Consider the following 15,853-nt stretch of genomic DNA (forward strand, 5'->3'; position numbering starts at 1 on the left):
GAATTGAGGTCGAGGTGGGTACCTTCTTGCGAGGAAGAAATATGGAAGCGGTAGGTTTTGGTGTACTACTTAACTCCAAATCTAATGATTCCATTTCCATTGCCTCCTCGTCGACATCATCATCACGCTCAGCAGCTTCTCGGGATAGGGTCAAAATGTCTCTTTGCTGCATGCCCGGTGGGGCTGCAGTGACCATTGTGATGACTGGCTCGTCGTCATCGTGAGAGGCTTCATCACCAGCAGTATCTGTCACTTCTTGTTGAGCCTCATCACACTCCATTGGTATGAGTTTTTCGACGACCTTCCTTTTACGCTTAGGTACCGGTGTCAGATCATGGTGTGCCTCACTGTCAGACCGCAGTTGTGGTTCCCAAGCTGGATCTGTATCATCAGAAGGAGGTGGGCTTGAAGAAGATGTAGACACCCCCCTTGATCTTTTCCTTGCTAGGGATGTGGAAGGCAATAAATGATCATCAGGAGGAGTGGCTTCCAATGATATCTCGGCTTCATTGTCGATTTCCTGATGTGCCCCTACTTCGGGAGGAACAACTATTGTGGGCACTTGTGAACCTCCATGCACCTTTGCTTGCGCATCTCCTTTTGCTGCCTCTCCTTCCACATGTACTTGGGCGTGTACTTGCACATGGTGTTGTTGTTGCGGCTGTGGTTGTTCAACACTTGTCAGATGAGTTACAACAACCTGTGTTGATTCAGGGACATTGCTGCTACTTTCTTGCGATGAGCCAACATCACTGGTCGATGGTGATTGGAGAAGTACACTGACTGCCTCTGAAGCACTCAAGGGCTTTGACTTAAGTTGGCGTGGTGGTGGAGGCACTGAACCCAATGGAGCAGGGGTGCTGCTCCCAGCTTGGTCCCCAGCAGATCCTGCTGCTGCAGGCGTACTTTTTTTTTTCTCCCAAAAAACGTGGCGGGTGGCACACCAGCCTCCTTGGTAACTTGCTTCTTCTGCTCCTTACTAGCAACTTTCTTGCTAGAGGAGCTACGGAGACCTTTCTTTGGGGCCATCTTCTTCAGAGCAGGTCAAACAGCAGGCCGCAGTTGCACGAATTGTAGAGTTGTCTGAGGCCAGACGTGACGTCGCGTGGCGTTATGCTGCACACACACACCGCTGCAGGACTTCTTCCTGGCACTGGTGGTTCTCTTGAGTCTTGTGCACCTAAAAAAAATGGAAGACAGAGGAACATGAGTTCAGTTATACAGCACAAAAAAATCAAAAAACACTGCAAAATCAGCACAATCCCAATCCATCCATGCCCTCCATAATGTTTAAATTCAAGACAACCCACAGAAAGACTAGGCCCATGCAAGACTCACTACCCCTGGGCATAAATAAAGGTTGAAAAGTAGGCAAAATGGTTGCAGGCCTAACAACAAAGCCTGCATTCAAAATGGCCACTTGCCTGCCAGCACATGGCCAGTGCCTGTAGCTGCACTCAAAATGGCCACCAGCCACATGGCCTGTCCCTCCCCATGAACACCCCCAAAAATCGAAAAACACTGCAAAATCAGCACAATGCCATTCCATCCATGCCCTCCATGATGTTTAAGTTCAAGACAACCCACAGAAAGACTAGGCCCATGCAAGACTCACTACCCCTGGGCATAAATAAAGGTTGAAAAGTAGGCAAAATGGTTGGAGGCCTAACAACAAAGCCTGCATTCAAAATGGCCACTTGCCTGCCAGCACATGGCCAGTGCCTGTAGCTGCACTCAAAATGGCCACCAGCCACATGGCCTGTCCCTCCCCATGAACACCCCCAAACATCAGAAAACACTGCAAAATCAGCACAATCCCATTCCATCCATGCCCTCCATGATGTTTAAGTTCAAGACAACCCACAGAAAGACTAGGCCCATGCAAGACTCACTACCCCTGGGCATAAATAAAGGTTGAAAAGTAGGCAAAATGGTTGGAGGCCTAACAACAAAGCCTGCATTCAAAATGGCCACTTGCCTCCCAGCACATGGCCAGTGCCTGTAGCTGCACTCAAAATGGCCACCAGCCACATGGCCTGTCCCTCCCCATGAACACCCCCAAAAATCGAAAAACACTGCAAAATCAGCACAATCCCATTCCATCCATGCCCTCCATGATGTTTAAATTCAAGACAACCCACAGAAAGACTGGGCCCATGCAAGACTCACTACCCCTGGGCATAAATAAAGGTTGAAAAGTAGGCAAAATGGTTGGAGGCCTAACAACAAAGCCTGCATTCAAAATGGCCACTTGCCTGCCAGCACATGGCCAGTGCCTGTAGCTGCACTCAAAATGGCCACCAGCCACATGGCCTGTCCCTCCCCATGAACACCCCCAAAAATCGAAAAACACTGCAAAATCAGCACAATCCCATTCCATCCATGCCCTCCATGATGTTTAAGTTCAAGACAACCCACAGAAAGACTAGGCCCATGCAAGACTCACTACCCCTGGGCATAAATAAAGGTTGAAAAGTAGGCAAATGGTTGGAGGCCTAACAACAAAGCCTGCATTCAAAATGGCCACTTGCCTGCCAGCACATGGCCAGTGCCTGTAGCTGCACTCAAAATGGCCACCAGCCACATGGCCTGTCCCTCCCCATGAACACCCCCAAAAATCGAAAAACACTGCAAAATCAGCACAATCCCATTCCATCCATGCCCTCCATGATGTTTAAGTTCAAGACAACCCACAGAAAGACTAGGCCCATGCAAGACTCACTACCCCTGGGCATAAATAAAGGTTGAAAAGTAGGCAAAATGGTTGGAGGCCTAACAACAAAGCCTGCATTCAAAATGGCCACTTGCCTCCCAGCACATGGCCAGTGCCTGTAGCTGCACTCAAAATGGCCACCAGCCACATGGCCTGTCCCTCCCCATGAACACCCCCAAAAATCGAAAAACACTGCAAAATCAGCACAATCCCATTCCATCCATGCCCTCCATGATGTTTAAATTCAAGACAACCCACAGAAAGACTGGGCACATGCAAGACTCACTACCCCTGGGCATAAATAAAGGTTGAAAAGTAGGCAAAATGGTTGGAGGCCTAACAACAAAGCCTGCATTCAAAATGGCCACTTGCCTGCCAGCACATGGCCAGTGCCTGTAGCTGCACTCAAAATGGCCACCAGCCACATGGCCTGTCCCTCCCCATGAACACCCCCAAAAATCGAAAAACACTGCAAAATCAGCACAATCCCATTCCATCCATGCCCTCCATGATGTTTAAGTTCAAGACAACCCACAGAAAGACTAGGCCCATGCAAGACTCACTACCCCTGGGCATAAATAAAGGTTGAAAAGTAGGCAAAATGGTTGGAGGCCTAACAACAAAGCCTGCATTCAAAATGGCCACTTGCCTGCCAGCACATGGCCAGTGCCTGTAGCTGCACTCAAAATGGCCACCAGCCACATGGCCTGTCCCTCCCCATGAACACCCCCAAAAATCGAAAAACACTGCAAAATCAGCACAATCCCATTCCATCCATGCCCTCCATGATGTTTAAGTTCAAGACAACCCACAGAAAGACTAGGCCCATGCAAGACTCACTACCCCTGGGCATAAATAAAGGTTGAAAAGTAGGCAAAATGGTTGGAGGCCTAACAACAAAGCCTGCATTCAAAATGGCCACTTGCCTCCCAGCACATGGCCAGTGCCTGTAGCTGCACTCAAAATGGCCACCAGCCACATGGCCTGTCCCTCCCCATGAACACCCCCAAAAATCGGAAAACACTGCAAAATCAGCACAATCCCATTCCATCCATGCCCTCCATGATGTTTAAGTTCAAGACAGCCCACAGAAAGACTAGGCCCATGCTAGACTCAAATACCCCTGGTGAAAAGGCCACAAGTACAGCCCCAAAAAACGAAAATCACTAAAAAATCGCCACAATCCAATGCCATCCATGATGTTTACATTAAAGAGACCCCACAGAAAGACTCAGTCCATGCACCACTCACTACCCCTGGGCAAAAGGCCCCAACAGCAGCCAAAAAAATCGAAAAACACACTAAAATCAGCACAATCCCATGCCATCCATGCCCTCCATGATGTTCACATTAAAGAGACCCCTCAGAAAGACTCAGTCCACCCACCACAGAGTACCCCTGGGCAAAAGGCCCCAAAACAGCCCAAAAATCGAAAATTCCAAAATTTTTGTTGCAGCAACTGTAATGCCCCAAACAAACTTACTTGTAAAATTTCTAATCCAACAATGATCCAAATAAAGTCAAAAAGGCCTCAAATCCAAATATCCAGCAGCATCCACAAAAAGTATTCCTTCCAGCTCCACATCCAAATGAAAAGTGACCAGGAGATGGACAAAGCACTGGGAGGAGCCTGCTGGACAGGAACAGGAAGTTGAAGACTGTGGGGCACTTCCTTCCTCCCACCCCCCTCCCCCCTCCCCAAAATGGACTCCTCGCTAAAAAAGTGCAGGCAAATGTCAACCTAAGGAGTTATTCAGATAAAAATCATCATTTCAAGAAGGTTTATGCTGCTTGCTGGTGGATTTCTTGTGCAGAATTGCAAATTTTATATTTTCGTTTGTGCGAGATTCTTGCTGCTCGCCGCATCTCAAATCTCGCAATTGCGAAGTACCGCGAGACGTGATCTCGCTGTACTCGCGTTGACAAACTCTCGCTCGCAAGCCGCGATGACGTAATCGCGCTCGCCAAATCCCGCGGGATCACACAGCAAGATCCAAAATGGCGCAGCACTCGCAAACTATCGAGAAAAACAACCCGGCAAACGATGATAAACGCCGCGCGCCGCAAAAATTGTATCACCAACGCCGCGCGCCGCAAAAAAAATCAGCTGCGTGAGAATTTGCGGATTTTGCGAGAAATTCGCAAATCTCGCGGATTGCGAATTTCCCGAAAATCCGCAAAATCCGCGAGCGTAACGGATTTTCCGCCCATGCTTAGTACGTGTCCTTAACAGTTAGCATGTTAATGCCATATATGAAGACTTCCTGGCAAGTACGTTCACAAGGCCCGTCTTGGGATGCGCGAACATCGTGCTCTGCTCCGTTCACATTAATTCAGCAATTGGTTACATCATCCGGGCAGCCAGGCCCTGGAAGAGCTCTCCTTTTTTTTTTATAGAGAACGTCTATAGTGGCCCAGCGTGTCGGTTGTCAAAAAAATGAGGTTTTCAGTTCAGTCCTCTACTTATTAAAGAAGTTGTCCAAATATATTAAGAGTATGTCTTCTGTTGTGTAATAGAATAATGACTTTTAGAAAACTGAATATTTTATATCCCTGGAAATTGTCTACAGTGTCAAGCCAAATACACAGGTCAAAAACTAAACTAACAACAAAAGTTATTAAAAACGGGCAGCCATGTTTGTAAAGGGCAAGCTAATGGAGCAATAGATGAATTGATGCAAATGACAGGAAAGAATACCCACTGCATTGAAGAGCCCAAAGTTCGTGCAATCTCTCTATTTTTTCTAGTTTTATTTTCTATTCTTGAAAAATAGTAGTACATCAGGATGTTCAAATGTGTCTGTGAGTTATCACTGTTTAAGGTGCCCATGTATGCTGTCAGTACTAGTGTACAACACAGTTACATATATCACATCGTCATACAATGCAACAACCTTTATACATTTTAACAATGGAAACACAGTTTCAAAGACAGCAGCTAGACAAACATTAAAAAAACATACTATAGATATAACCTTTCCAAATGACTTCTTAACTTCTAATAATAATGTGAATTAGACATAAAGATCAAGCTATGTGTATCATAATCATCTCATTTGTAATATCGACATAATGTTTAGTGGAAACAGACAATGTTCAGTCCAACAAAATAAAAGTTGCTAAGATTCAACACAAGATGCGTATTTCGTACGCATCTCGTATACAGTATAGTATGGCACATTCAAATAAGCTCTATTGTTGAGAATACGAAGCAAATTTAAGTCAAAGGTTTCTAAATTAGAGTTATTTAAATTAAAATCCACATCTCATCAAGGTCATTAAGGCCCCTGCTGGCTGTACTGTATCTTTCGATCAGTTTCACTTCTGTCTTGTTTAACAAAGTTTCAAGGGCCAGCCCTTAACAGCTTTTTTTGACTACAAAAACACACACCAACTAATGTCATTTTCTGAGTCATCTAGACCTTTGTAATGTTCAACTAAGGGTGCTCCAGTTACTGCACACCTGATTCTAGGTCTGGGTTGAAATATTTTGGCCTTAACTGTATGTGGAGTTTGCACTCTATATGTGTAATCAAACGGCCATTGTATTCAATACACATTTTTTGTGTTGCAATTTGAAAATTTCATTTGTTGATGTATTTTCCAAATAATCATAATAGATTTTGAATCCTCAGTAAACTGACAAACAGTACAGTTTTTACTCGTAAAATGACCAATGACTGGTGGCAGACCTAACGTATTATGCAAATCCCTTTTCTTTTCTTTTGGATGTGCAGCTCTCACTAGGTGATTCAGCAAATGAACACACTTTCTAAAGGAAAACAGATAGTGTAGGATTAAAAATTCTTTCCTGGAATGTGGCTGGTCTAAGTAATAAACTGGATTGCCCTAAATGGGGCTCTTTCATAGATATGAATGACATATGCCTCTTTCAGGAAACTTGGGCAAGGGAAGAACAATTCCGTCCGGGCTTTGCTTCTTATTCAATACCTGCAAGGTGGGGCGGAAAGGGTAGACCGTCAGGGGGGCTAACAATTTGGGTGGGTGCCCACCTGGGTTGTAAAGCCAGAGTGTTGCACACCTCCTCAGAGGATGTGCAATGCGTGATCTTAGAATGGTTGAACGGCTCAAAACTCGCTGTGGTTAATATCTACTCCAGACCAGTGAGTATTACTTCTAAGTCGAAAGCTATAGAAGACCTTTCCATCTTTCTAAATGAGCAACCAGAGGGAGTTACCTACGTGATCGGTGGAGACCTCAATTCCCATTTCGAGCCACTTCTGGACCTAATGGATGGTACACTCTAGGAAGAGGACGATCACTGGAAAATCCCCCGGGTTGATAGTCCTCCTGCAAAGTCGTGGGCTCCTTTACCTGTACAAATTATGACCCTGACACTGAGATACTCAATAAGGGCCTGTAATGGTCGTCTAAAATCAGACATGCCTTCCAGGTGCACTTTCAACAAGCCTGGCCAGGAATCACGCCTGGACTATTTTTTTGTAGGAACTTGCGCATGGCATAAGATCCTTGATTTTAAGGTGGTCCCTAGAGGAGAAAGTGATCACAACGCACTGATCCTGGATTTTCAATCCCCCAGTATCTCCAATAACTCCCGCCTCACAGAGTCTGGATCGGATAACAAGGCCGTCCTATCAAGTAACAGAAGGAGACTTAGATGGGACAGACTGGTTGTGCATCCAAACCTAGTGGCAGAGTTATATGCTCTGGCAATCCCGGCATTGGAAGTAGCTGGTGCTTTAAATCTTCAGCACCCTTCGCCTGAAGTTCATTTCAAGCTGGTTAAACTCAATACGGATCTAGTTAATAGCTTAGCGGGGGTACTTAACCCTCCAGGCTTAAAAGGGAGAAGTACTACCAAAAAACCCACCTGGTATAATAGGGCCTGTAGAGTTGCGAAATCGCAGCTCTTTGAGGCTGTGAAACACAACAAAAATAGGGAACTCATAAAAGAAAGAAGACTAGCTTATCGGATGTTAATACATCACGCTAAGCTGGAGTGGGGGAGCGAGAACTGAGAAAAGCTAACTTCCGCACTGGCAACCAGAGATGCCTGGAAGTTTTGGAATATTGTTACCACAGGCTCGGCTGATGATGTCCCAGGAATAGCACCTAACATCGCATCAAAGGTCTGGGAAGCGCATTTCCATTCTTTGTATTGTGGGGAAAACCCGGCGGAGGATTTGGCTCCCCCACGAGCTCTACTTGAATCTATTGCCGCAACGACCACCCTTGATTTCTCAGAGGGTGAAATTAGGGTGGCTATTTCTAGGCTCTCCTCCTGTAAAGCCTCGAGGCTGGATGGGGTGCCCAGCTACCTCTATAAACACGAACCAAGGGTATGGGCGCCTTATCTAATGCTTATCTTCAATGAAATCCTGGGGGGCATGGCGGTACCCAGTACTTGGCTGGGAGCGGAGATAGTTCCTATCTTTAAGAAGGGCTCCCCCTGCTCCCAGCCAATTACAGGCCAATTAGCCTCATTGATGTGTCACAAAAGCTTTTCTCGAGGCTAATACTAGACCGCCTCTTAGACTGGATCGAGGAATCTGATATTTTAAGCCCCTATCAAGCAGGGTTCAGAAAAATGCTCTTCTGGAAAACTGGAAATCGAGGGCGGCTCACTATATACTGTTTTTTTGACTTGCGAGCCGCCTTTGATCTAGTCCCCCATCAGAAATTGTGGAGCGTTCTTTCAGAAATGTGTATTCTATCGTCCCTACTGGGTATAATAGTACGCCTGCACACTGAAAACTTTGCACAGGTCAGGTGCGGTAAGGATGGTTTATAATCATCCAGATTCCCCGTTGGCAGGGGGGTAAGACAGGGGTGCGTTTTGGCGCCCACCCTGTTTTGCCTCTACGTCAACGGGGTAATCGCGCATCTGAATGCGGTCCACAATACTGACGCTCCAAAGGTCGCTGGGACCAGGATCAATGTGATTATGTTCGCAGATGATACTTTATTACTATCTAAGACCCCCATGGGTATCCAGCGAGTTTTGGATGGCTTTGTGACCTTTTGTCAGGACAAGGGGTTGGAAATAAACACTCTGAAAACAAAGTTTATGATTTTCAATCCCCCAACAACTACACGTCCGACCCCAGCGATAGATGGAGTTCGATTCTAAAGAGTCCAGACTTTTGACTACTTGGGTCTTACCTTGAATGAAAATATGACCTGGGTCCAACACCAAAGAAAATGCCTAGTGAAGGTAGCCCAAAAAGCTGGCGGCATTCTAAACCTATACAATAAATCCTTGGTTAAGCCTATTGGCCCACCGCTGGAAATGTATAAACTGCAAGCCCGCGGTGCGGTCATATATGGGGTGAACTGTGGGGCCACAAGTGTGTATCCGCGATTTCTGTCACAGAGAATACATTTCTAAGACAATTAGTTTCCCTCCCTCCCTCAACACCACTGTTGCCACTAAGGATGAACTTGGGTATTCGCCCAATTACTGAGGAACTAGGTATCAAACCCTTGACTTTCTGGAGGCTCTTGTGGGCAACCCCGGAACTTATGCATTATAGGCAAGAGCTGTTATAGGTGCTAAGTCTCCCCAACGCACGGAGCATCACCTGGTTAAAATATGTCAGAGAGGAATTTGAGAGACTAGGCCTCCCCTCAATGTGGTCTGACCCGGAACGCGCGTGTACTGCTTATGCGCGCAAGTACATTGTTAACTTATATCATCAAAATGCTCTCAGTAGCACGTTATCGAATACTAATGTTGGCTCACTCTCTGGTATGTTTTTTATGATCAAGGATTTGTATAAACTTGAAACTGTATTAGACAATGTCAGTCCAGTTGTTTTAAGAAAATTATACCTCCAATGGAGACACGGCTCTCTACCGATAAGAGCACTTATGAGTAAATGGTGTGTACCCTCTTTGAATAATTGTCCCGCTTGTGCATCTGAGCTTGAAAACGAATTACATATTCTCTTTTTTTTTGCCCTGCTTACCAGCTACCCCGAAAGAAGTGGATTATTCCTATTTGCAAAAGTCTGGGAATCAGGAGTTGCTTCCTAGCTTTCAGAATACTCAAGACTGATCTCTCTCCACTCATTGTATTTGCACTATCTAAATTTTTAGCAGCCATGTGGAATATTAGAAGGACAGCCGAGAATGCCACTGGAAATAGGATTTAGCAACAATTGGGTCAAGCAAATGGATGTTATTTGCTCTTTGCACTAGCCCAAGAGGTCTTCGGATTTAACTTTATTACATTTTTAATCATGTATTGACTTTTAAAGTTTTTTTTCCTTATTGCTTTAAACTATAATCACCGATTTACTGTGAACTCTTTTATGACAATAATGTTGAAATAAAGATGAGAAAGAAAGAAAACAAAGGTTTAGGAACATCTAATGGGCTCAAGATTTTCCAATTTCTCTGTATTATATTCTTCAATTTGTTAGTCTTAGGGTTGTATGTGAGAACGCTTTAATGACTTTCATAGCCTACCCTCTGTTCACTAGTTTTTCAATCAAGAATGTGGTATTGTCCAAGTAGTGATATTTCTGTGTGCAGTTCCTCCAAATATGAAGACATTTCCCAAAGGATAAGTTTTCCTTCGAAGTATGTGGATGATCACTTGAAAAGTGTAATGGGGTATTTTGGTCAGTCGGTTTAGTGTATAAACTGACTTCAGTATTTGTTTAGTATCCAAAGGTCGAGGAAATAGATTTTTTTATTTTCATTTGACTAACTGAACTACTGAACTTCAGATTGGGTGTTTCCAGTCGTAACCTACATCCTCTTGCTACCCCTTTGCCCTGTAAATAAAGGTTGTCTGTAAAAGAGATGAAATTGTTCTTCAAACAGAGGGACATATTTACAAGTGACGTTGTGATGGCGATAGGGGTTTCACCTTATTTACAAGACAGTGCTAAGCCACTTAATGTGGCTCAACGCTGCTTTTTAAATAAGGCACCCTTTCACACTGTAATAAGAGTGAAAGGGGAGGGCAATGGGTGTTGCGGTACTCCACTGCAACACATATTCAGTAAGGGCTCCTGGTGGGAGTTGACAATTAAATCAATAAAACGAATTTTGTTGCATGCACTGCATCGCATTTGACGCCTGCAACAGAATTCGTTTGACTGTTTCTTCAAAAAATAAATCTTTGGTGGCATTATGCTATTATCATCGAAAAACAAGGATTTTTGTCTTCAACCCACTCCTGTTCATTTCTGTATTTCCTTTTTCCTCAGAGAAAAATGCCTTTATCCTTATTTTGAGCAGGAATTGCAGTACTTCAATTGTAGTCTTCTCTGGATCTTGTAGACACATTGGTACAAATGATAGGCCTTTGTTAGGAACTTGCTTCTCAGCTTCTTTAAGTAGGTGGGATGAGAGAAGCGCACCAGGAGGGAGTTTGCATAGTGGTGGAGAAAAAGGATGTGCTTTCCAATTCCTCTCAGCAATCCTGCTGTCTGGGACTTACTAGAGGTAACAGAATGGGTTCCTGGATCCAAAGGACCCTCAGCATCCAAGGGGACTCCATCCCCCAACCACCACTACGCCAGGAGGCACTTTTACTGAGTAGAGGAGAAAGGAGGAAGGGCCTCTCGTGACTAGTGGTACACATTTTTCTTTATGAGAGGAAGGACACAGGCCCCCCCTTCCTTGGACCAAATTGTGCCAGAGGAAGTCAATCCCCTTCCCAGGCATATTTCGGCCCCAGGGACCCCATCCCCCGGGGCCTGCCGCTTCTTTATTTATTTACTTCTATTTTTTTAATTTAATTTAAAGGGAGCGGCACATGGCCCCACTCCCAGGCCGAATTCAGCCCTGGGGACACCATCCCTTGGGGCCTGCCCCTTCCCTATTTATTTACTTTCATTTGTTTAAATGGGGGGCTCGCAGCACGACCCCAGGCCAAATTCGGCCCCTGGGACCTCATGTCCAGCGCCAGGCCTGTAGTTTGGGTTCCCTGGTCCCACACAGGGCACCCACTTTGTTAAGGTTGCGGACAACGGAGGGAGCATCAAGGCCCGGTGGTCCCTACCGGCTCCCCCTCTCCTGCTAATATGCAGTTCCCTCTGTGTAAACGCACTTCTGCTATGGTTAGTGTAAGGAAGAGCTTTTTCTGCTCTATCTTACTTGGAGCGGAGCAGAATTTGCTATGGCTTGGTGAGAGCACCAAAGCAAACTGTGATGGGCACCCCTGGACATGGCTGGAGCTGGCGCTGGGGGGTGGCAGTCCCCAGGGCCATTATTGGCTCCAGGAGGGGAGCATGCACCCCCCTCCTTTTACTTAAAAGGGCCGGCCCAGGGAGGTGGTGGTCCCCAGAGCCAAGAATAGCCTTGGAGGTGGGCCGCACTGCCTCCTGCCATTTTGGTGTTTTTGCCTTGGGGAGGTGGTTGTCCCTGGGGCTAGGGGGGTTTGTGATGCCCCCCAATACAAATATTAAGCCCCTGCAAGGTGGTGGTACCTGGGGCACGGGGCATCCATGAGCCCCCCTAATTTTATTTACAATGGCCACGGGGATGTGGTAGTCCCCTGGCAGTCTGGGAGGCCTCCTTAGTTCTTACAATTTGACCCTGGGAAGGTGTCAGTCCCCAGGGCCCAAGGGCCCACAGGCCCTCTTGTAGTAAAATAAATCCCGGAGAGGTGGCAGTCCTGGGGTACATAAATATCCTAGGAGGGAGGCCCTGTGGGTGAGCCACCCCCCTTTAATTATAATTTGACCATGCCACCAGGATTTGACCCACTTGGTGATCTCCTCATTAAGATGTGTGGGCAACACAAGTCTCTTTTTGTAAATGTTGCCCGGATTCACAGATCCAGGCAAATATGTGGCAAAATTGACAAGAACAAATGCTTTTAATGCCCGGCGGGGTCCCTCAGGGACTCCATCAGCATCCCTATGGGGTCAGGGTGCTCCTACTCTGCCCACTTTCTTTTATTTGACATTTTTTGGGGACTCTGCTTCAAGCTGAGTCTCAAGATGGCTGCCAACACTTCCTGGTTTTAAGTGTTGGCAGCCAATCAGATCCCAGCACGGGATCGGGAGGGATTGTGGATCCTCCGCCTCCCTATATATACACCTGGAAATTTCTTAAACTAATTCCAGGTCAGGTGGTCCCAAAATGCATTACCCCATGTTAATTGCCATAGGACCTTTAGACACGGCTACCGCTCTAATTGCTGCACCAAATGAAAACAAGTTTGGAGGAAGGTAGATGTTGGGTCAGGGATGTGCCTTTTTGTTATTTGATGTAAATCTCTTCAGTTGTTTTAGAGAAATTAACAGAAATACAAATTTGTATATCTGTGGAAGCGGAAGATCCATGACCCCTCCTGATCTTGAGCTGAGATCTAATTAGCTGCCAACACTTTTAACAAGGAAGTGTTGGCTGCCATCTTGTGACTTGGCTTGTTAAAGTCAAAGAAAACGTTTTTTTTTAAAAAAGGGGGCAAGGTAGAAATACCCGGACTTCCTAGGCCTCTTGTCAGGGTCCCAAAGGGACCTTGTGGGGCCAAAAATCATTTTTTTAAAGTTACCACAGGAGTCAAGCTTGATCCATGAATCCCACTGTAAAGTTTAAAAAGTAGCCTCCCTGTCGGCCAGGCCCAGGGGGCATTTAAAAAAAGGAGGGGGCATACAACCCCCTCTCTTGGGGATCACTGATGCTCCGGGGAGCACAACCTCCTTGCTAAAATAAAATACAGGGGAGGCCTGTATGCCTCCCCTGCTGCCCCGGGGACCACCACCTTCCTGTGGTTTATTAATGTATTGAGTGGGGGTCTCCTGGACCCCCCAGTCCTGGTGGCCACCACCTTCCAGGGCTCTTACTTTTAATAAATGTGGGGGGTCTGCACAGACCACCCCTGCATACCTGGGGACCGCCACTTCCCCCGTGTTTTTGTAAGTTTGAATGTACTGGGGTGCATGTTCCCCCTGAACCTTAGGGACCACCACCTCCGTGGGGCAAATTGTAAGAAATGAGGGAGGGTGGCCCCCCCAGGAGCCAACATGGCCCTGGGACCACCACCCTCAGCGTCAGCTCCTGCTATGTCCTGGGGTGCCCACCCTTGGGACACAGCTGTTTACAACGGCTTGGTGGGAGTGTTATCGCTCCTGCCAAGCCATAGCAAACTATGTTCTTCTTCTGGCAAGCAGGAGCAGGAACAAATGCTCTTGCTTGCTAAAAATGGGGCACAGTTGCTTTTACAGAAGAGAGCTGCATGCTCAGCAGCTCCCTCAGTGTAAAAGCAATGCTGGCTCCCACAGGAGGTGGGGAGTGGCAGGAACCACGGAGATCTTCAGGTTCTACCAATGGTCCCCATCAGTGTTGAGTTGGTGCCCCAGGTGGGACCAGGGCACCCACAATTGAGGTTGGGCCATGGGGGAGGGGTGCCCGGGGCTAAAATCAGCCGAGTCGGGGATCCCTCGACCCCCTCGCTCTAATGGATATATATATATATAAAAAATTATGGGCCCCGGGGAAGGGGACCCCAGGCCAAAATCAGCCCAGGAGGGTGGCTGCGTGGCCTCCCTTTCACAAAAGACTTGTCCCCAGGGATGAGATCCCCCTGGTCAAAATCAGACCAGTGTAGGGGGGGGCATGCAGCACCCCTCCAATCATAAATAAAAACATTAATTAAAAAAAGCGGGACTGGCAAGTAGACAGAGGCCCGCCTCCTTTCACCACCACTTTGCAAATGTACCTCCTGGCATACCTGGTTGTGGAAGAAGTACTCGTTGCTGCAGAGGGTCCTTGGGCATCAACAAGCCCTCCTGTTACCTCCAGTAAGTACCAAACAGTGGGACTGCTGAGAGGACTTCAGAAGCCATGTCACCTTTCTCCACCACTCTGCAAACACGCTTCCTGGTGCCCTGCTGCTTGGGGTATGAAGTCCCATTGACTCCAGGGGGTCCTTGGGGGACACCAAGCCCTCGTGTTACCTCCAGTAAGTCCCACACAGCGTGATTGCTGAGAGGACTTCGGAGTCCACACCCCCTTTCTCCAACACTCTTCAAACGTGCCTCCTAGTTCGATAAAAGCTGACTCGCCTCCTAACACTGCAGCCTTCAAGACCTCCTCCACTTTTGCCTCTGTTTGTGACCTCTGGGAGCAACAATATCAGTTCAAGCAGGTGAGAGGGCCCCTGTGTTCTAGCCAGAGGAGCTGGAGTTGCTGGCACAGGAGATCCTCTCCCTGTATGGCCAGCTCGATGGCTCACCAGATGAATAGGTACATGTTTGAAATGCATATGTGAATCTGTCTAACTTTCCATTGACAGGCTACTTTATCTCTTTGACTTCCCGAGTGAAGTGTAGTGATTGATGTGAGGTGTCATATATTTTGTTCCTTATATAGGTCAATGATGTTGGGGATCTGTAAGCACTTTACAGTGTTTAAAAATAACAACATTTCTCCCTCGAGTATTGTTACTATGGAGGGTGCCTTATTAGAGGAGAGTCCCATCTGTGGGGCGCAGAGCTGTGTTGGCACAGAAGGCTTAGAGGCTACAGCGAAGGATATGGGAGACAGAGGGGTATCTGAGAAGTCCTCCTTTGAAGTATGTCAGATGACGGAGGCTGTTGATCTGGGAGAGAAAGAGCATGAAGACATGGCTGGGAGTTCGAATGCCGCACAGGTTGAGCAGGTTGTTCAGGCTAGGGGCGCAATTTCTCCCTCCATGGAAGCAATGTTCGCATCACTCTCAATGGACATAAAAAGGGGGTTTGAAAACTCTACTGCCAATCAGACAGAAATTAGACATTTTTGTGAGTCTCTGGAAAATAAACTGAATGGTCTCACTGCTAGCACAGCGGTGCTTGAAGAAACTGTGGCGGGTCTCTCTCTTCATCTCGACAAGGCCAAGTCTGACGTTATTAACTTAAAAAAAGAGGATTTGGCTATGTCTGAGTGAATGGAAGTCTTGGAAAACAACACGCACCGCAATAACCTCCGAATTCTGAATATTCCGGAAGGGAGCGAGGGCACCGATATCAAGCAGTTTGTCGTCACACTCCGAAAGGATTCCTTAGGGGTTGAACACTCAGTAGAGGATCAGGCCACCGATATCCAAATAATTCATAGGGACCCCTTTAAGAGAAATCCTCAAAGAACAAAACCTAGGAAAATTCCAGTCAACTTCTCACCTATTCCATCAAAGAGTTTATCCTGAATCTAGCT

Source organism: Lissotriton vulgaris, chromosome 3_1 (assembly GCF_964263255.1).
Source record: "Lissotriton vulgaris chromosome 3_1, aLisVul1.2, whole genome shotgun sequence".
In the NCBI taxonomy this organism is placed as follows: Eukaryota; Metazoa; Chordata; class Amphibia; order Caudata; family Salamandridae; genus Lissotriton; species Lissotriton vulgaris.